At 43.9% G+C, this 22,995-nt stretch overlaps 1 protein-coding gene across 1 annotated transcript in view; it reads left to right on the top strand.

Moving 5' to 3' along the window:
* Positions 1–462: 462 nt before the first annotated feature.
* Positions 463–22,995, top strand: part of CNBP (CCHC-type zinc finger nucleic acid binding protein) — a 67,435-nt gene continuing 44,902 nt past the window's right edge. The window contains exon 1 of the mRNA XM_029916873.1: positions 463–553. The gene's annotated coding sequence lies outside the window, so the exon portion shown is untranslated. The remainder of the gene's footprint in view (positions 554–22,995) is intronic.

The following is a 22,995-nucleotide window of genomic DNA, read 5'->3' on the forward strand; positions in this document are numbered from 1 at the left end:
TCGTTCCTGCCTCACTGCGTTGTGGCGTTGTTTTTTTAAACGGGCTTTCGAAGGTGAGGCCCTCAGTAGACAGACACCTAATTGTTACCTGCTATTATTTTCACCTTCTCAGGGAGGCTTCTCTTTGTTTCCTTACCTTGCCTGATTTTTCTCCCTCGCTCAAATCACCATCTAACACACTGTATTTGTACTTTAACGGTTTTATTGTCTTTTATTCACTGTCGTGGTTAGTGTTGGCATACAGTAGGTGCTCAAAGTCAATTCTTAAATGCATGAACTTTCTCTTATAAATCCTATCTGCCCACCCCCCAATCCCAATCACGTCTAATCCTGGTGCAAATTGCCTTCTGCTTTATTAACTTCCAGGGATCGAAAATACAAAACCAGCGTAGGAACTTCAATGTGTTTTTAAGATAACTTTGGATATTTATCGACCGCCTACTAGATGCGCCGCCCTAGCGCAGGAGGCTGGAATGGGCTGAAAGGGGAAAACGAAGTGTCACCCGCATTTGAGGTCTTCCTGGGCATCCACGCGGGACACCCTGAAGCTAAGGTAAGGATGGTGCGTGCCAGCGTACCAAACTGCATTTGGCTACGGCAACCCGAGTCAGGGTGGCCGAGAGCTGCGACGTGTGGCAGGCAACCGGCTTGCCTAGGGAGGGGGCTGCCGAAAGGAGACTTGGTGTGCCTGGAGTGGAGATGAGCGGCTGGGGTCTGGGTTCACTAGCGGAGGAGGTGACAGCTTCGCGAGGGGAGGGGAGTAAGGGGGAGAGGCCAGCCTCTACGGTCTGGCTTTGCAGAGACTGACGCTGGGGACCTGGAGGAAGCGGGGGAGGGGGATCTTGCGCCAAGGTGAAATTGTTAATAGTCGCAAAGATGTTCGAAATCCTTAGTCACTAACTCCACCCCTTATCTGGTGGAAAGCATCCACAAGAAAATAAAATTGCTCACTGCAGCAGTGCGCAGCAAAGAAACTCAAAACATTATAAATGGCCAGCAAACATGGGATGGTTAAGGGAATTATGATATATCTATCAGATGAAATATTCCACACCCTCTATAAAGGGATATTTCTGACGACTTGGGAGATGATATGCTAAAAAAGCCTTTTATGTTTTAATATTAATTTTCTGAAACTATATACCAAGGCCAAAATGTACAATTTTTACAAATGTCTTTTTGAAAATGAGAATTGTAAGTGGTGGGCTTATATATATATATATATATATATATATGTATATACATATATACACACACACACACACACAAATAAATAATTGTATGGGCTCCAAGTCTGGGCTTATATATGTAATTGTAGGGTTTTGATTGTTTTTAAATATTAATATACATTCTTCATGATAATTGCTAAGTCATTTATAGAAATACAGAATACTGAAAGTACAAGAGAAACAATGCATAACTTTGGTAGATTGTACTGATATTCAGTACACTGGTTGTGATATTATGTTTTATTAATTTTATTAGTTTAAAAAATTGTGCTTTTAAATATACAATTCATGGTTCTTAGTGTATTCAAAGAGTTGTGTGCTCATCACCACTAATTGCAGACCTCACTCCTAAAAGAACCTGGTATCTATTAGTAGTAGTTCTGCATTCCTCCCGCCCCTCCCTTCCCCAACCCTTAATCTACTTTCTGTGACAGTGGATTTTCCTCCTCAGGACATTTCATATAAATGGAATCATAGAATATGTGGCCTTTTGTGCATCTGCCTTCTTTCACTTAGCATAAGGTTCTCAAAGTTCAGCCATGTCATGGCATGAGTCAGTACTTTATTCTTTTTTATTGCTGAATAATATTCCATTTTAGGGATATACCACATTTCATTTATCATGCATCAGTGGATGGGCATTTGGGTTGTTTCTACTTTTTGGCTCTCATGAATGGTGCTGCTATGAACATTTGTATACCAGTTTTTATGTGACATATACTTTCATTTTTCTTGGGTGTCTACCTAGGAGTAGAAATGCTTGGTTCTATGATATCAGTTTAATTTTAGAAACAGTTAATTTTCCAAAGCATCACCACCACTTTTTAGCCCCACCAGCAATTTCAATTTGCCGCAATTTCTCCACATCCTCACCAACACTTATTATTGTCTCTTTGATCTTTTGATTGTCTTTTGATAATAGCCATCCTAGTGGGTATGAAGTGGCATCTCATTGTGGTTTTTATTTGCATTCCCTTAATGGCTAATGAAGTTTTGGGTTCTTACAGTCCATTTGTATGTATTCTACTTTGAAGAATTGTTTATTCTAATGCTTTGCTCATTAAATTTTTTTTTAAATTTTAGAGTTGTAGAATATCTTTATATATCCTGGATCCTTATAAAATACATGATTTGCAAATATTTTCTTGCATTCTGTGGCTTGTCTTTTTGTGACTTGTTTTACAGTGTCATTTGAAGAAGAAAACTTTTTTTTAATTTTCATGGGATCCAGTTTATTTTTTCTTTTGTTTCTTGTTCTTTTGGTGCTTAAGCCAAGGTCATGAAGATTTATCCTTATGTTTTTTTCCTAAGAATTTTATAGTTGGGGCACCTGGGTGGCTCAGTCGGTTAAGCATCCGACTTCAGCTCAGGTCATGATCTCACACTTGTGAGTTTGAGCCCCGCATCAGGCTCTGCTGATAGCTGGGAGCCTGGAGCCTGATTGAAATTCTTTGTCTCCCTGTTCCTCCCTGTCTCATCCTCCAGGTGGCAGCAACTCTCTCTTATTACCTCTAGTTTTGCACAACCAAAAGCCATAAAAGGCCCTGCCAGGGTCTTTTGACAAGTGCAAGGCTCCTTGGCCAGGCTCTGGCTGTCCACCAGAATGACTCAGGGGCTGTTTCAGAGCCCTGGCCTGCCCTGAAGATCTCCTGCGTTTCACAGGGAGATTCAGGCCAACTGCCTACCTTTGCCTTAGGAGCAGCTTCTAGCCTCATACAGTTACTTCTGGAGGCTCCTGGGGAGCTCAGTCAGCTAAGCCTCTGACTCTTCATCTCGACTCAAGTCATGATCTCACAGTCCATGAGATCAAGCCGTGTGTGTTGGGTTCTGTGCTGACAGTGCTTGGGATTCTTTCTCTCCCTCTCTCTCTGCCCCTTCCCCACTCATGCATGCTTTCTCTCGCTCACAAAATAAATCAATAACACTTTTTTAAAAATGTTTATAAAATGAATTTCCAAAAGAAGCAGTCCACGATTTTTCTCTTGTGACACCCACCTTTGAAAGCATTCATTCATTTATTCCATCAGCACTTGTGGGCACCCACTATTATATTATTCTTATAAACATAGCAAGTACTCTATACATGTAAGGTATTATTCTAATAAAGTTAGGCTTTTTTTTTTTAGGATCAGATAATGAATATAACTCCCCACACATCTTTGCAACCTATAAAGGGCTACATTATAATAAGGTGCGATCATTATTGGGGCAGGAGGATCCCGGTAGAAGTTCTGGCATTTATCAAGGACTCACAAGAAGAAGGACACTTCACATATTTTATCCTTAACCCACCCAAAGAAAGCTCAAAGTAAATGTCACTGTGCTCTTACAGTCATAAAGAAACCAAAGCTCAGAGAAGTTATATACATTGTGAAAGGACACACAGCACCAGAATGACAGAGCTGGCATTCAAAGCTAGATTCCCAGGTTGCCAAAGACTAATTCTTCTCCAAGCCTCCAAGTGAAAGGAAATCTCAGGCTGAAGCCACCATCAGGAAGGTCTGTGCTGAACACACAGTTGTTGTTGTTGTTTTTATGTTTTTTAATGTTTATTTTATTTATTTTTGAGAGACAGAGCTTGAGTAGGGGAGGGGCAGAGAGAGAGGGAGACAGAATCAGGAGCAGGCTCCGAGCTGTCAGCACAGAGCCTGATGAGGGGCTCAAACCCATGAACTGTGAGATCATGACCTGAGCCAAAGTCAGCTGCTTAACTGATGGAGCCACCCAGGTGCCTCTTATTTTATTATTTTTGAGACAGAGAGAATGCGAGCAGGGAGGGGCAGACACACACACACACACACACACACACACACACACACACACACAAGAGAATCCCAAGCAGACTCCCTGCTGTCAGCACAAAGCTCAAGGCAGGGCTTGAATTGAATTTACAACCTGTAAGATTATGACCTGAGCCAAAATAAAGAGTTTAACCAACTGAGCCACCCAGGTGCTCCCAAAATAAAAATAATTCAAAATAGCTACATGTGGTTAGTACCTGCTGTATTGAACAGTACAGTTTTATGTTTTCTTCATTAAAAGAAATTTTGCTCTTCACATTTAATTTCTAATCTGAACATTTTTGGTTCGGTATGAGATAAGAAGCCAATTTCCTTTTTTTTTCCAGTGTGAATAATCAACTGTCCCAGCACAATTGACTGAATAATCCTTTCTTTCCACCTTATCTGGATTTTTACTTTTGTCTCTATCAATCTTTCACTTATGTTTTGTTTATGTGTCACTTATCAAAGGCTGATTTCTGTGGGGGTGTTTCTAGGCTCCCTATTCATTGTCAGTGTCAATCTGTCTATCCCTGAGTCAAGTCCACAGTGTCTTAGTTATCATAATCATAGAATAAGTCTTGATATCAGAATCTGCTAGAATAGCACCTTCCATATTATCCTTTTTGGGGAATGCCTTGCCTCTTCTTGAGCTCTCCTCCTCCATAAACATCCTCCAAATAAAGCTTATTCCATAAACAAACCTAGTCTGTAGGTCAACTTAAGTAATCTGAGGCATAATATCGATTTTATATATGTATATAGCTTTTGGCTTTTTGAAAGTCAGCCTTGTGGTCCTTGCGTTTTCCCCAACAGATCCCACACACTCCTGGAGCCTGATGGGGGCCAGGTGCTGAGTGGTGAGTCACACACATATTTCCATGTGATTGTATCACAGCCCTAGGTGGGAGGGGTGCCATGTGGTCTCCATTTTCCAAGGTAACTGAGGTTTACGGAGTTTGATGACTTGCCCCAAGTCGTCCGGGGAACGCCCTTGGAGAGCCACGTCTCTTTGACTTCAAAACTCTAGCCTTTAGTGTACCAAAGTGTGTTTCAACCACCCCTTACCTCAGACACTTCATTGTTTGCAGTTTTCCCGTGTGCAAATGACATTGTGATGAACATCTTTGGTATACATTTTGTCCCTGTTTCTCATTGTTTCCCTGGCCACAGGGGAGGTAGTCCCTTGTCAGAGGGCATGGTGATACTGCCTTCCAGAAAGTTCATGTCAGTTCTACTTTCCCAGCCTGTTTTAGTGTCAGCATTTACCAGTCCTTGCCCCTCGTGAACAACCAGGGAAAGAAACTGACATTTCAACTGCCACTTTTTTGGGCCAGACACAGCACTAACTCACTCCCTTATATTGTCTCATTCGATCCTCACAATGATCGTTTCCTCAGGAAACTAAAGCTCAGAGAGGAACATTCATTTGCCTAGGATCATATCGCAAGCTAGGAATGCAAGCAGCCAGAGTGTTACCCCCTCCTTAAAACCTTCCGAAACATTACCCTCGTACTAGGAATAAAACCCAAACTCCTCCCTACGGCCTCTGAATCCCTAATGCCTTGCATCGTTCCTCCCTCTCCCACCATGCTACCCTCCAGCCATACTGGTATGCTTTCTGTCTCTCGAGCTCTCCATGATCCTGCCCGCCACAGGGCCTTTGCACAGCCATATCCCCACATCTTTTACATGGCTGTTGCTCTTCCAGTCTGGCTCAGCTGCAAGGCCACCTCCTCAGAGAGGTGGTGCTGACCTCCATAGCTAAAGTACTACCACCCTCTCTCCCCTGCTTTTGTTTTATATTCCTCACAGAAGTTTGTCACTGTCACATTAATCATTGGTTTGCTTGCTGTATTTCTCAGGATTCTCCAGAGAAACAGAAACAACAGGGTGTGTGCGTGTGGAGAAAGAGAAATTGATTTACTCTAAGGAAGTTTCTCATACAGTATTGGAAATGGGAAAGTCTGATGATCTGCAGGGTGAATTGGCAATCTGAACACCCGAGAGAGCCAGTGATTTAGTTTCAGTTCAAGTGTAGAGGTCTGAGAACCAGGAGAGCTGACTGTGTTGTCCCCATCCAAGGACTGGCAGGCTCAAGACTCAGCAAGTGCTAATGCTTCGATGTGAATACAAAAGCAGAAAAAAAACTGATACCTCAGGGTAAAGGCAGTCAGGCAAGTGGAGTTTCCTCTTATTCAGCATTTTTATTTTATTCAGGTCTTTGACTGACTGGATGAGGCCCACCTGCATTGAGAAGGGCAATCTTCTTCACTGGTCTACTGATTTAAATGTTAATCTCATTTCAAAACACCCTCACAGAAATACCTGGGAAAATATTTTGACCAGATATCTGGGCACCCCACAACCCAGTCCAGCTGACACAGAATTTATCATCACACTTGTTTATTGTCATCTCTCCACCTTTAGCTGCTCAGGCAGCTCCTTGACTGCCCTGTCCCTGGCACCTGGCACATAGCAGGTACCCAGTGACTGCAGTTGAATGAATAAATGGCAGAGCCTAGAGTCCAGCCCTGATCTGAGCAATTCCACGTGTATTCTTTTTCTGTAGTAAATTACTTCACATTGATCACTGACGGTTTCCTGAAAAGAAAATCATGATGTCACATCTCAAGTCAAATCATTGTCTATGTGCAAACACATGATTTGTGTGTGTACGATGACAGAGCCCTGGATTGGGAGTCCCAGGGCACTCGTCAGCTTCTTGGGGACCCTTGGTTCCAAAGCAGCAAGTTAACACCCATACTGCTCTTCTCTGAGTGTGTGACTCTGAGCCAACTGCAAGCCTGGTAGTCCTGTAGCAGAGCTTCAACGTTGCTGAGAGATGACTTCCGGTCCCTGGGAAGTAAGGGGAGAAGCATCGCAAGAGGAGTGGAATACTGAATACTTTTAGTGTTTCATCAGGAGCTGGTGACAGTGAATAGAAAGGGTTAGAACATCCCCACCCATCAGACTGAAGAATAATGACCTCCCAATATATCCAGAAGGAGTGTCTGTGATAAGCTCTGAGCCCCTGCCCCCTTTAGTGACTGTTTTATATCAACCAAAATTCCTGGGCCCAGTAAACATTGGACTGTGCCTGGGTGTGGGGGTTCTATAGTCAGAAGGCCCCCAGAACAAGGCTGTCTGTACTAAACAGCGAAAACACACATGCACGATGTGGTGGAGTGTATGCAAATCCCACTTGTGTAAATAAAGCAGGAACACATTTCCCATGCAAGGAATTGACTCCCGCGTTCCCCTGGCGGGCGTTTATGGTACACTTTGTGAAGGACCTTTGATTCAGGACCCCCCAGGAAGTTCAGCCATAGGGGTGAGTTTGTTTCCTCGTTCAAAAAATGTCACTGGGGACCTACTGTGTATTTGCGGGTGCTTTGCTTGGAAGAGACTCGAACAAGAGTTTGTGCGTTGGGGAGGGAAGGGTATGGAGCTGCAATGCCCAAGAGATAGATTGAACTTGTATTTGCAACCCAGCCAAACGGGCACCAAGAAGAAAGAGAGATGGAGAATCCTTGAAATAATTAAATATTTAGTATTTGCCACCCAAAAAACTCTCAAAATAGTCAATCAAGGAGGAAAAAATGAGAAGACCATGGCCAGTTTATATTGTCTAGTTTTTTTTAATTTTGCTTCAGAATTGGGCAAGCAAGCAAAACATTTTGGTAAATATGCAAGCTCGGGGGCCACTCAGTCTGGCTTTAAGGCCGGGTCCCACCAGAATTGCCATAGGCATTTAAACACCATCAATTCTTTTCCATTTGAGGAAGGAAAAGAAAATAAACCCCTCCTTCTGACTCTTCCATCTTCCATTGATCTCACCCTCTCAGGAAAGAACATAGACAAGCCATAAAAATTATACAGATGATGACTTAAAAAGTTGTCCTTATTCTTCTTTGCCTTCAGGCTTGCTGCTGCCCAGCCCTCCCCTCCCCACCCCTCCCCATGGAGTCTGTTCTGCTGAAGGCCCCCACCTTTGTTATGTGATGACTGCAAGAGCTTTTGTTTCAGTTCTCTTGCTCAACCTTTCAGCTGCTTTGGAAACAATAACTACTCCCTCCTTGGAACTCATAAAACGAAACCATATTTTGCTTCTTTCTTGCTATGTAAGAGTCACACCAAAACTCAGCTGCCTAAAAGAACATACGTTTAGTAAGATACCACCTCATGTGCTTTGTGGTGGCCACTATAAGAAACAACCAACCAACCAACCCCCGGAGAAACCAGTGTTGGCACGGATGTGGAGGAATTGAAATGCTTAGGTACTGCTAGTTGAAATATAAAATGGCACAGCTGCTGTAGAAAACAGTATGGCGATTCCTCAAAAAAAAAAAAAAAAAAAAAAGGAAAGAAAGAGATAGAACTACCATGTGATCCAGTAATTCCACTTCTGAGGATATATCCAAAAGACAGGAATATAGGATCTTGAAGAGATATTTGTACACAATGTTTATAGAAGCAGTATTCTTCATAGTCAGAAGGTGGAAGCAATGCAAGGACCCATTGATGGAGGAATGGATAGACAAAATGTAGTCTGTGCATACAAGGGAATATGATTAGACTGGAAAGAGGAAGGAAACGCTGACACACGCAGCAGCACGGATGAACCTCGGAGACATTATGCTAAATGAAGAAAGCCAGTCACGAAAAGACAATTGCTGTATGATTCCCCTTCCATAAGTCATCTAAAGTAGTCAAATTCATAAAGACAAAAGGCAGCATGGTAGTTACAAAGGTTTGGGATGAAAAAGAAATGACACGGATATAGAGTTTCAGTTTACAAAATGAAGTTCTAGAGATCTGTCATACAACAATGTGAATGTAGCTAATGCTACTGAACTATATGCTTAAAAATGGCTAAGATGATAAAATGTATGTGCATTTATCACCATTAAGATAAAAATATATATATACCTTTATTATCTCACACTTCCTGCCGGTCGGAATTTGAGCATAGCTTAGCTGGGTCCTCTATTTCAGGTCTCTCATAAGGCTGCACAAAGGCCAGCGTCTCATCTGAAGGCTCAGCTGGGGAAAGGTCCTCTTCCAAAATAGCATGATTGTGGGCAGGATTCAGTTATCTTGTGTACTGTTGGCCTCTGGCTGCCATTAGTCCCTTGCCATGTGGGCCTCTCCAGAGTGGCAGCTTCCTTCTTCGAGTGTGCAAACCAAGAAGGCAATATAGAGAGCCTACCAGCAGAGTGGAAGTCCTAATTTGTATAATCTAATTACAAAAGTAACATCCCATCATCTTTGTTATATTCTACTGAGTAGAAGTAAGTAACAGTCCAGCCCACATTCAATGGGAGGAAGTTATACAAGGGCATGAGCACTAGCAGGCAAGGATCCCTGGGGACCATCTAGAAATCTTGGGGCACCTGGGTGGCTCAGTTAAGCATCCAACTTTGGTTCAGGTCATGATCTCACGGCCCTTGAGTTTGAGCCCTGTGTCAGGCTCTATGCTGATGGCTCAGAGCCTAGAGCTGGCTTTGGATTCTGTATCTCCCTCTCCCTCTGCCCCTCCTCTGCTCACACTCTGTCTCTCTCTCATAAGTAAACATTAAAAATTTGTTTAATTAGAAAAAAGAAATTTCATAAGCAGAGAAGGCATGTCCTTTTTTTTTTTTAATGTTTTATTTATTTTTGATACAGAGAGAGACAGAACATGAGAGGGGGAGGGGCAGAGAGAGAAGGAGACGCAGAACTGGAAGCAGGCTCCAGGCTCTGAGCTAGCTGTCAGCACAGAGCCTGACGCGGGGCTCGAACCCACGAACGTGAGATCTGACCTGAGCCGAAATTGGAGGCTTAACCGACTGAGCCACTCAGGCGCCCTGGCATGTCCTTTAAGAAATATGCTCCTTCCCATTTTTCAAGAAATGCTTGACTATCTTAGTTTATATTTTGTTTTCCTACTTTCAGTTGAAACATACATTTAAGGGGCACCTGGGTGGCTCAGCCAATTAAGCGTATGACTTTGGCTCAGGTCATGATCTCACAGTTTGTGAGTTTGAGCCCTGCATTGGTCTCTGTGCTAACAGTTGGAGTCTGGAGCCTGCTTCAGATTCTGTGTCTCCCTCTCTCACTGCCTCTTCCCTGCTCATGCTCTGTCTCTCTTTCTCAAAAATAAATGAACATTAAAAAAAAAAAAGAAAGATACATTTAAGAAACCCTTTCCATTTGGGGTGCATGGCTGGCTCAGTCGGTAAAGCATGCAACTCTTGATCTTGGGGTTGTAGGTTTGAGCCCGATGTTGGGTGTAGAGATTACTTAAAATCTTAAAAGAAAAAAGAAACCTCTCCTTTCTTTGAACTCTGCTAGAAGAAAAGCAAGAATGCAATTGAGGTAGTGTCATAGACTTAATGTTTGTGTCCCCCCAAGAGTCACATGTTGGAACCTTAACTCCAAATGCTCTGGTGTTAGGAGGTTTAGATGCGGTGATGAGGCTGGGAGCCTCATGGTGGGATGAGTGCCCTATAGGGAGAGGAAGAGAGAAAGATCTCTCCATGCAGAAGAACCAAGGAAATGTCATGTGCCCACCCAGCACGGAGGTGTGGCTATTTGCAAGCCAGGAAGCAGGCTTCCTTTAGGAACGGAATCTGCCAGCATCTTCATCTTAGACTTCTCAGCCTCCTGAACTGTGAGAAGTACATGTCTATTGTATAAGCCACCCTGCCTATGATATTTTGTTATAGCAGCCCAGGCTGACTGAGACAGATGGTGGACACTTGCCAGGCTTCCAGTGTCATGGATGCACCAGGGATAGGTGGAGTCTGAGACAGATAGGGGAGCACACACTCAGCTCATAGGGACAGCCATTTATGACTCATGGCCCCTGGCTCTTGGCATACAGGAATTCAGGCCCAGAATGGCTCATATCCCATTTTCCCCAGGGAAACTGGAATAGAGATTTCAAAAGAAATACTCTTATTTTGGGAGCTCCTGGGGGGCTCAGTCAGGTTAGGTGTCCGACTCTTGCTTTCAGCTCAGGTCATGATCTCATGGGAGATTGAGCCCTGCGCTGGGCTCTGGGCTGACAGAAGGTAGCCTGCTTATGATTCTCTCTTTCCCCCTCTCTCTGCCCCTCCTACCCCTCAAAAATACATAAGTAAACTTAAGAAAAAACATTTAAGGGGTTCCTGGGTGACTCTGTTGGTGAAGCATCCAACTCTTCATTTCAACTCAGGGAATGATCTCACGTTTTCTGAGTTCCGGCCCTGTATTTAGCTCTATGCTGACAGCGTGGAGTCTGCTTGGGATTCTTCTCTCCTTCTCTCTCTGCCTCTAAAACTGAGGCACCTACACTCTCTCTGTCTCTAAAGGTAAATAAATAAACCTCTTTTATTTATTTATTTATTTATTTTAATTTTTTAAATGTTTTATTTATTTTTGATACAGAGAAAGACAGAGCATGAGAGGGGGAGGGGAAGAGAGAGAGGGAGACACAGAATTGGAAGCAGGCTCCAGGCTCTGAGCTAGCGGTCAGCACAGAGCCCGACGCGGGGCTCGAACCCACGAACGTGAGATCTGACCTGAGCCGAAGCCGGAGGCTTAACTAAATGAGCCACCCAGGCGCCCCAATAAACCTCTTTTAAAAAAACATTAAAGGGGCACCTGGGTGGCTCAGTTAGTTAAGCCTCCGACTTCGGCTCAGGTCAGATCTCACGTTCATGGGTTCAAGCTTCGCGTCGGGCTCTGTGCTGACAGCTAGCTCAGAGCCTGGAGCCTGCTTCCAATTCTGTGTCTCCCTCTCTCTCTGCCCCACCCCTCTCATGCTCTGTCTCTCTCTGTATCAAAAAATAAAATAAAACATTAAAAAAATAATAATAAAAAATAAAAAACATTAAAAAAAGAAATACTCATATAGTTTAAATTTTAGCAACTAACTCAAAATGTTTTAAAACACTATGCAGGCCAAGAATACAGACCAAAAAAACATAGGCTCCAGCGCAGTCAGGCCTGTAAATCCCACATTGAACCCCCTTCTCTTTTTCCTTGGCTTCTGTGGGGGAGTTGTCACACTGCCCTGCTTTCTCACTTAATTTTTTAGCTGCTGGTTTGCTAGATGCTTTCTTCTCACAATGTCAGACATTGACATTGCTTAAGGCTCTGCCCTCACTCCACACACTTCCATAGGTTATCTCAATTACCCCCAGACTCCATTTACCACCTTCGTGCTGACCACTCCTAAATCCACATCTTCCCCCCAAGCTTGAGACTCCGGACCCAGGACAACATAATAACTGTCTTCTCAGTGCCACGTTCCCTAACTCAATCTGTCCCCCTGTCTCCAGCCTCACCCATCGGCTGCCTCTTCTTGGTTCCTCATCTGGGTAACTGCACCGCCCAGTTGCCTAATCCAGAAACCTGGAACCATCCCAACATCTTCTTTCCCCTCATTTGTTACATCCAGTCCATCTACATTCTTCCCTGTCTCTTCAGGGAATCATCAAAACACAGGATAGGAGAGATCTCTGCTCTTTCGATGCCCACACTCTAGCCGAGGCAGTGGTTTAAAACATTTTCTCAGCTCGAAAATTAATGTCAAATAGGACTTAGCTGGCACATAGTAAGTATGCTCAACAAATGCTAAGTGTGAGAGAAAGTTTTGGGCTGGGCTGAGGTGGAGGAGGTGGAGAGAGAATGGGACCTACACAGGAAATGTTTTGGAAGCAGAATCGACATGATGGGCTGTGAGTGAATGAGGCAAGGGAATGGGGGCAATCAGAGAGCATGCCTGGGTCTGGCTTTAATTTTATGATATCATTTTTGGAAAGGGGATAGTCTAGGACACCACCAGTGTAGGGGAGGGGTGGAAACAAGGCACCCAGTGGAGAGGTCCAATAGACTGCGTCCTGCATGGTCACTTGAATCCACCCCGTCCCTCCCTCTCTACTGCCACCCCCTAGGTCTGGTGGTGTGCCTGCCTCCTAGCTTTCTTCAATAGCTTCTACCCTATTTCATTGGTGTCCAGCCCTCATTCGCCCTGCAACTCAGGAGGCCTTGTCCACACAAACTTTCTCTAGTCACTCCCTGGCAAGCAAATAATTTGCTTTATCTAAGAGTTCAATAGGTGTTTATGAACTTACAGGTTTATAAGCTGTTGGAGGCAGAAGGGGCCTTATCGGCGTTGACTGAAATATTCAGTCAAGTAGTCTCTCTACTTCCAGATTTCTCTCCTGCTGCTCTGTCCTTATGAGAGGTACTGTGACATGGTGACAGAGGTAGGCCGTTGGCATCAAGTAGAACATGCATTCGATTCAGGTAGGTTACTTAAATTCTGGGGACCCTAGACATTTCGTTTGCGAAAAAAAAGTTTCCTTTGTAATTGGGGTGTTGGGTCCCCAGGACTGCCCTCAGGTTTACTATTTGCTAGAAACACTTATGCCCAACTCAGAAAAGCTGTTACACTTGTGGTTGCAGTTTATTACAGCAAAAGAATAATGCTTAAAATCAGCAAAGGAAAAAGTGCATCAGGGGGAGTCCAGGAGAGACCAGATGTGCGGTTCCCATTGTTGCCCTCATCCAGGGGAGTCCTACAGACAGAGCCTAATCCTCCTAGTGATGATGTGTGACAAGATACAATTGTTGCCAACCATCTGAGCCTTGGTGTCCAGGGTTTTTGCTGAGGGTCAGTTGTATAGGCATGAAGCACCTGGATGACTGGCCACAGGGTAATAATCAGTCTTCACTACCACTTCCCCACCCCAGTCAAGTCTGGCCAAAATAGTGTGGCCAAGGCCCCAGGCAAATGAAAACAGGCATTCATCACAAGTCACTTGTTAGCATAAGCTATCTGGCATGACCCATGCAGAAAGACCATCTTATCAGACAGGATATTACAAGGGTTTATAGATTATCTCCCAGAGCCAACCAAAGGCCAGTCCTTTCTTTGGATTGTGCAGAGTTTGAGGACCCCAATCCTGCTGATTTAATCCTTTACTACAGAGTTTAAAAAATTACCATGCGAGGGACACCTGGGTAGCTCAGTCAGTTGGGCGTCCAGCTTCGGCTCAGGTCATGATCTTGCGGTTCGTGGGTTCGAGCCCTGTGTCAGGCTCTGTGTTGACTACTCAGAACCTGCAGCTTGCTTCAGGATATAGTTATTTAAAACAGAATTAGGACGCCTGGGTGGCTCCGTTGATTAAGCGTCCGGCTTCAGCTCAGGTCATGATCTGGTAGTTTGTGAGTTCAAGCCCCACATCGGGTTCTGTGCTGACAGCTCAGAGCCTGGAGCCTGCTTCAGGTTCTGTGTGTCCCTCTCTCTTTGCCCCTCTCCTGCTTGCATGCTGTCTCTCTCTCTCCTTCAAAACTAAACAAACATTTAAAATAAATAAAAAATAAATAAACAGAATTTAATAGAAGGAGTTGGTTACATGGGGATGGAAGAGCCTAGAACTAGGCAGGAGACAATGAGGGAACCTAGAAACAGCAACAACAGGAAGCCTCTCCTGCCCCTAGGACTAGAGGTGGTGATACCAGAGCCCGAAGGCTGGGGTCATCTGTGGGAACTGATGGGTGGGGACACCTGGGGTACACTGGGACCCCCAGAGGAGGAGCCATCCGGTAGGGAGCCAGAACTATAGAGGAATAATCAGTTCCTATCTGAATGCCAAGCAGTGGGAGACAGGGAAATATACCCTGGCTTCTTCCTTCCTCCCATCTGTTAATTTCCCACTTGCATCTCCTATTGGCTGAGCCCAGCCATGAGCTTACTGATTAGGGACCTTGGGAAATGTAGTTTTCACGAGGCTGAGGGCTTCCAGGAGGTAATTTAGACACCACTTAGGGCTTGTTGCATTATGACACTGCCAGACATGTTCACCCACATCACCCTCAAGCACTCTGCTTGGGAACTGCCCTGAAAGTAGAGGTCACTGCTCCATTATACGGATGAGGACATTTAGGGACTCAGATGAAGAAAAATAGTCTGTGGGGGTTAGGAAGGGAACAGTTGGGGTGGGAGAAAGGAGGCAGGACTGGGGGCTTTATCCCATCAAAGATACAAACGATGTCTTTCCAAAAACCTTCCAAGTTAGGAAGTATCCCCTGTAGCCAAAGCTGGCAGAGGGAGGAAGAGTGAGATGTTATTAATTTAACACAGTAAGGAATTTCCCCCAGCCTGGAGCCTCATTTCCTTCCTCAGTCAAATTGCCTGATCCAGATCTCCCCCCGGGAAGACCTGGGCTCGTTCACAGCAGAAATTGTTTGCACTTAATCTTTTCCCTTTTTCTTTTTCTCTCTCATGGTTGCAAAGATGACTTGTGGCTACAATTTCTGTTTCTTCTCTCAAAGACTTACTCACTTCTGTTGTTTCCTGTCACTTTCATGCTGCTGATAGGTGCGATTGGCCCTGGGCTTGCTAATGCACACGCAGCTAATTCCACATACTCAGAATCCAGAGGCCAAGGGACTCCCACAAATGATTTTTAACAAGCCTTTGAATGGTGCCTACTTCACACATTTGTCTAGGTCTCTGAGGATCAGAAAGCCCTTTCGTTCACATCTCCCACACTTGGCTGCCTTTCCTACGCTCCCAGATGAGAGATGGAGATAAAAGTCTTATCTCCTTCCTCCAAGCCCTGTGTGCGAAGATCCTGTCTAATCACAGTTAATTTTCTCAGGTGCAACAGTGCTTTGGTGGTTATGTAGAAGAATTGGGCTTTCCTCCAGATCTTTGAGGAAAACACATTTACATGCGCGCGCGCGCGCACACACACACACACACACACACACACACACACAGTGAATATGGCAACTTATTGATTGTTGGATCTTTTAACTCTTCGGTATTTAACCTTTTTGTAATACAAGTTTTAGCAGTAAAATAATCTCTACTTCTTCCCCTTCAAAATTTTTTTTATTTGTAACTGTAAAGCTAATTATTTTTTTACTCAAATAACCAATCATCATTTCTAATCTCCTTGAGTTGAGCTGTGTCATCCCTTTGAATTTATTTAATTCCGTCCAAGAGGGCAAAAAAAGGGGAAAAAGAAATCCTTCAACTTAGGTTTGGAGGCACTATAGAGTAGGATTTGGTTTGGGGTTTTTTTGTTTTATTTAAAAAATTTTTTTCTTGAGTTTATTTCTTTTGAGACAGAAAGAGAGAGAATGATTGTGGGGGGAGGGCAGAGAAAGAGGGGAACAGAGGATCCAAAATGGGCTCTGTGCTGACTGCAGAGAACCTGATGCAGGGCGCAAACTCACAAACCATGAGATCACAACATAAGCTGAAGTCAGAAGCTTAACTGTCTTGTCTTGGCTTGGTTTGGGTTTTAAAGACAGGAATGAGCTTCAAGGTTAGGTAGACTTGCCCCAGCCCCATTCATTTTCTCTCTCTCTCTCTCTCTCTCTCTCTCTCTCTCTCAAAGATAAACCTGTGCTGTAGAAAAGGGAATGATAGGATGGGGGTGTGCCTACCTGGGGCCCAGGGAGGGCAGGATGTGGCCCGAAACCTCAGGAGTCAGAGAGAGAGGAGAGAGTGGTGTGAATGTCTGCAGGAAGCTCACTCATTGTGGTCCGGCTACGCCTTTGCCTCACGAGCAGTAAAATGACCTAATTATACTTGATGGCCTTAAAGATCACTCAAACAAGGGACTATAGTCACCTTGCCAACTTCCCTGCTTTAAGACGGCCGCCAGAACACTGATCCTTAGCTCGAAAGCTGCTCCCTAAGTGGGTAGTCTCCCACAAGTCCCCGGTGGCAGTCATGCCCTCCCTGGGCCCCCACAGTCCCTTCTTTGGCCTCTCTGGACACTGGTGATTAACCACCTGCCCCTAGGCTGCTGTGCTGGGAGTTGGATTTGCTCTTTGACCTCAAGGAACAGCCGTGTGTTGAGTCTGGGAAGTGAATCTTCACTACTTCTCTGTGCACCTTTTGCGTCATTGGCACACACATGCACACACACACACACACATACACACAACTGTTTGCATGCAAGTGGCACAGAGACTGGTGTGTAGAGGAGCTCAACAAGTCTTTGACTGAAGACTGTTGGATCCACTTGACTTGTGCAAGATGCCAGGCAAGGTGGAAAACACAAAGATAATTCTATTGTATCCCTTTGCCTCAGGCTCACAGGCTCATAGACGAAAGGTGCGGACACATATACAACCAGTTATAATGAAAGAGAAACTGGTGTCTCAGCTACCTGTGCTGTGTAGTAAGTGTCAAACTTATTTTAAAAATAATGATTTATTATTTTTTGTGGGTCTGCTATCCTTCTGGTGTGGATGGCCCGAGGGGACTTCTTCAGTCATGTTCCCAGCACTTCAGCAGGAATGGCTGGGGACCGTGGGGACGGGACGGGCTCATCTGTCTCTCCATGTCATCTCTTCATTAGAGTAACTCTTTACAAGGTAACTCAGGAACTCAAGAGCCAGAGTCCCAGGAGGACAAACCAGCATTCAAGTACTTATCAAGCCTCTGCTTACATCACACTTGCTAACATCCTAGTGGGGAAAGCACGTCACGTGGCCAAGCCTAGAGTTGATACGTGAGGGACTATAGAGCATGGATGCTGGAGGCTGTGTTTCACTGGAGACTTCCAGCGTGCCAATCTAGCACAACTAAAAGAAGCACTGCACGTGGGAATAAATGTACTGCCACGGGGCACCCAAGAGGAAGCTATTCATTCTGCCATGAAGATCTCACAGAGCCTTTCCCTCATTCATTCATATAACAGCATTTCTTGGGTGTAGAAGTGCTAGGGATTCAGTATGGACAAGACAGATGTGCTCTTGCCTCTGGGAGGTATCAGGTAGCAAGTACCTATGCAAATAAGACCATCTCAGATGGTGGTAAGCGCTAAGAAGACGGTAAAATAGTTTAATAGGGTAACAAGTGACTGGGGTGGAGAGATGGCTACTTTAGCTTAGGAGGTCAGGAGAGGCTGTTCTTGGAGGGGTAGCTGCTCGGAGACCTAACTGATGAGAGGGAGCTGGCCATGTGGAGATCTGAGGAAGAATGTTCTAGGAAGAGGAAACGAGAAAGAGGGACATAAAGAGGGCCACAGTGGCTAGAGCGTCAGAAGAGACTGGAGAGAATAGGAGATAAGGTCAGAGGAAGCAGGCAGGTGCCTTGTCATACCTTTGGAGGCAGTGTTCAAGTATTTATTGAAGGTCAGGAGCTGGGACTCATAACTCCTTGCCTCTAAGCATGGCCTTGTTCATTTCCAGAACCCTTCTGAGGAGCTAGCTAGGTGGGGCAACTGCTCAAAGCCAGGGGCGGGGAGTGGGGGGGAGGGCAGTTAAGAAGGAAGTTCAAATAGATCCTAGCACTTGAGGCCTAATGTCCCTGTTCTGGAAGTTGGGAGGCAGCGCAGTCAAAGACGCCCACCACTGCCATCTACAACACAAACAGACATGCTGTCTTGGCATAGATTCAAGACATAGGGCCCCTGTTACCCATTTCTAATTATAACCCACATTTGTTTTCACATACATCATCCAAGGCAATCCTCACATCCAGCAGGGAGAGACAGTTGAAGGAAGCAAACATTTGAGTAACCTTGGTGCCAAGCCCTGTGCTAGGCACCATCCTATGTAGTATCTCAGTGATTCTTCCCCACAAGCCTGTGAAGAAGGTTTAATTACTGGCTCCATCTTGCTGTGGAGGACTTAGGCTTAGAGTCAACACAAGGAATGGCAGAATTGCAATTCCAACATGAGCCCTTTGATTTTGTGCCATAGGTTTGTCTACTGCCTGCCATTCTTGCTGTCTCATAGCAGGGCCTGGCATGGGCGGGCGGCCAAGTTGCGCATTCTCCAAGAGCCTTGTCTCCATATAAGGATGTGCATGAGTTAGAGACACCCTGGCAGGATTTAAAGAAGACACTAATCATATTACCTTGAATTTGTCTTTCTGAACTCCAGAACACCTGGAGTACACTATGAGTAGATAGATAGATAATGCATATATATGTAAACATTTCCCTGTTGATTTGCCGTATTTTTTCAAATGAACAGTTGGATCAGTTGCTTTAATTTTAGATATTTTTTGCCTGAAAAAGTGGCTAGAGGTTAAAGAAATAAATACTGTGGGGCGCCTGAGTGGCTCAGTCAGTTAAGCATCTGACTTTGGCTTAGATCATGATCTCACCATCCGTAAGTCTTAGCCCCATGCCAGTCTCTGGATTCTGTGCCCACCCAACCCTGCCCCACTCATGCTCTGTCTCGCTCTGTCTCTCAAAATTAAATAAATGTGAAAAAGATCATTTTAATGAAACAAATATTGAACATATAATTTGAAAAGATAACTAAAATACTACTTAAAAACAAACATCTGATTTCCTGACTTTCAAAAATACATATACATTCCAAAAAAAAAAATACGTATCTCTATACATTCATGCAAAATTCTGTAGTTATGTTCAGCACTATTGTAAATGCAATGCTTGTATGTTAAAAGTGTTAAAGTAAACATGTAATATACACCACAATTTTTTAAACCTGATTTCTTATTTCTTCATATTAGAAAAGCAAATTAGAAGTGGCCCAAGCCTCTCTCAACCTCTATGGGGCCCTCTGCTCCGGCTGACTTTAACCATATCCAATGTAGGATTACTTTGTTTTTTAAGTTGCAGGGAAAAGTGACCTGCTTGGATTACGTTGCAGTCTGGATTATGTTCAGATATGGCAAAAACACTTGCTGGCCAGTCACAGTCCCCTCGCTTGGCAGAACCGACAAGGAAGTCCTCTGCCTCTCTTTCTCTTTCTCTCTCACCAGCCTGTTTCAGATCCTCACCGCTGTGTCCCTTACACAGGGCTGTCACATGTCCTAGTGACAACTTCTGGCCTGCGGTTGTGGCTGTAACTAAGCAGGAGCCTCTGTCCTAAATACCTCTCACTGTGGCCAAGCCTGATTACAATTCTTGCTGGATATAGTCTCTGATTTGCTTTCCCAAGGTCAGCAACTTGAGTTAATGTGTCCCGAGGATGACCCAATCAGCTTTTATTTAAGAAAGACTTTTTATAACTTGAAAAAGAAGATTGTAAAAAAAACAAAAATTAAAAAAAAAAAAAAAAGAGGGCACCTGGGTGGCTCAATTGGTTAAGCATCCGGCTTCCAGCTTTGGCTCAGGTCATGATCTCATGGTTCGTGGGTTCGAGCCCCACATTGGGCTCTGTGCTGACAGCTAGCTCAGAGCCTGGAGCCTGCTTCAGATTCTGTGTCTCCCTCTCTCTCTGACCCACCCCTGTTCCTGCTGTCTCTCTCGGTCTCTCAAAAATAAATAAAAAACATTAAAAAAAATTTTTAAAGGAAAAGAAGATTGTGGGGGTACCTGGGTGGCTCAGTCAGTAGAGCCTCTGACTTCGGCTCAGCCATGACCCCATGTTCATGAGTTCGAGCCCCACAGTGGGATCGCTGCCATCAGGGCAGGGTACACTTCAGATCCTCTGTCGCCCTCTCTCTGTGCCCTGCCCCCACTTGCTCTTTTGCATGCTCTCTCTCAGAAATAAACATTTAAAAAAATGGGGCACCTGGGTGGCTCAGTTGGCTAAGTTTCCAACTTCAGCTCAGGTCATGATCTCGCGGTTCATGAGTTTGAGCCCCGCGGCAGGCTCTGTGCTGACAGTTCAGATCCTGGAACCTGCTTCAAATTCTGTGTGTGTCTCTCTCTCTGCCCCTCTCCCTCACACTGTCTCTCTTTCAAAGATAAATAAACAATTTAAAAAAATGAAGATTGAGCTCTGGGACGTTAAATCTTTTTCCTCCCTTGATTTGTACTTTTTTGCACTATAATAGTGTAGGCAATAAAAATTGGGAAGCCCTCGACAATCTCCACATTTTCCCCATCTAGCCCTTGTGCATACAGGGGCGTGTGGTTACAAAGCCGCAGTGTGTCACAGTACGCATTTGTGTTCTAGTGCCATTAATTACAAAAGTGAAGAACTTAGCTTTCTAGAGGGGAGGAGTTACCTTTTATTCTAAGATGGTGTAACATTACATAAAGTTTGGGGAAATTGAAAAAAATTTATTCACAGGCCTGACATCTTTACTAAACAATTTTAATTTTTGCATTTCTATCTATACTTGGCTCACTGCGTCTGTATTTTGCATACTTTACATAATGGAACTATTCTGGTTATTGGCCACAAGCATTCACAGGTTTAAAAAAAAGAATGCATATGTCTACACTCTAAAAAACTCTAAAAACCTGCGTGAGTTCTCCTTATCAGCCCTTGTTCACATGCATATTTCATTTTTACAGTTGTAATCAAAGCATGAATAATATTTTGTTATTTTATGTAACAGAATATTTACTATTTCCTTATAGTCTTTGTTGCTCTTTTTTTTTTTTTAATTTTTAATGGTTATTTTCGAGAGAAAGAGAGACAGAGAGCGCAGGCAGGGAAGGGGCTTGAGAGAGAGGGAGACACAGAATCTGAAGCAGGCTCCAGGCCCCGAGCTGTCAGCACAGAGCTGGACATGGGACTCGAACACACAAACAGTGAGATCATGACCTGAGGTGAAGTCAGATGCTTAACTGACTGAGCCACCTAGGAGACCCTTTGTCATCCTTTAAGACTTGAAAGAATTAGGGGCTCCTGAGTGGCTCAGTCAGTTAAACATCCGGCTTCACCTCAGGTCAAGATCTCACAGTTCACAGGTTTGAGCCCTGTATCAGGCTTTGTGTTGACAGCTCAGAGCCTGAAGCCTGCTTCAAATTCTGTGTCTCCCTCTCTCACTGCCCCTCCCTGCCCCACTCACGCTCGGTCTTTCTCTCTCTCTCAAAAATAAAAATAAAAAAATTTTTTAAAAGACTTTAAAGAATTACAAAGGCAATTCATGCTCATTTAATTACAAGGGAAATAATATAGAATTTTGTGAAAGAAAAATTATATCTGCTTCATACCCTGCTCTAATTCCATCCCCCAAAGTAATGAATATTAACAACCTGAAATGCTCAATGCATATTTTTCTATCTTTCAGATATTAACAATATATACAATATACTTTTTTAAACAAAATATGATATTATGCACATTTCTAGACAAATCACTTTTTTTTTTAAAGCACGGTGTGCCTATTTCTCCAGGTCAATAGATACCAATTTAACTTACTCTTTTATTTATTTATTTATTTACTTACTTATATTATTTTCTTTTTTTTACAATTTATTTCAAGAGAGAGAGCATGTGTGCACAAGTGGGGGAAGGACAGAGAGAGACATAGAGAGAGAGAATCCCAAGTAGGGTCCATACTGTTGGCACAGAGTCCCACGTGGGGCTCGAACTCATAAACCATGAGATGATGACCTGAGTCAAATTGGACACTTAACTGGCTGAGCCACCCAGGCGCCCCTATTTCTTTATTTTTAAAGATTTAAGTTTTAAGTAATTTCTACACCCAATGTGGGGCTCGAGTCCACAACCCCGAGGTCAAGAGTTACACACTCCACCAACTGGGCCAGGCAGGTGTTCTCCCCATTTAACTTGCTCTTTTAAATGTGTTCATAATATTCTACAGGAAGGATCTACATCAATTGATTCAGCTATTTTCCTAATGATAAATGTTCCTATCATTTCCAGTTTTTTGCCTCTAAATAAAACACCATTTACGTATTCTTCTCTATATATTCTTCTGTACTTTTCTTTTTGCGGGTCTGATTCTCCAAAGTGGAACCTACAAGACCAGCAGACACATATATTTGTATTGAGTTTTGAAACCAACTTTATTGGGGCACCTGGCTGGCTCAGTCAGAAGAGCATGCATCTCTTGACCTCGGGGTCATGAATTCCAGACACACGTTAGGTATAAAGATTACTTAAATAAATAAAACTTAAACGCGCACACACACACACACACACACACACACACACACAGGAAACCAACTTTATTGAGATATAATGCACATACAGTAAAATATTCCCACTTTAAGTGTCTCATTCAATGAATTTTGACAAATGTGTTAAATGAGGTGACTACTGACACAATCCAGATACAAAACTTTCTGTCACCCCAAATG

Source organism: Suricata suricatta, chromosome 12 (assembly GCF_006229205.1).
Source record: "Suricata suricatta isolate VVHF042 chromosome 12, meerkat_22Aug2017_6uvM2_HiC, whole genome shotgun sequence".
NCBI classification, from domain to species: Eukaryota; Metazoa; Chordata; class Mammalia; order Carnivora; family Herpestidae; genus Suricata; species Suricata suricatta.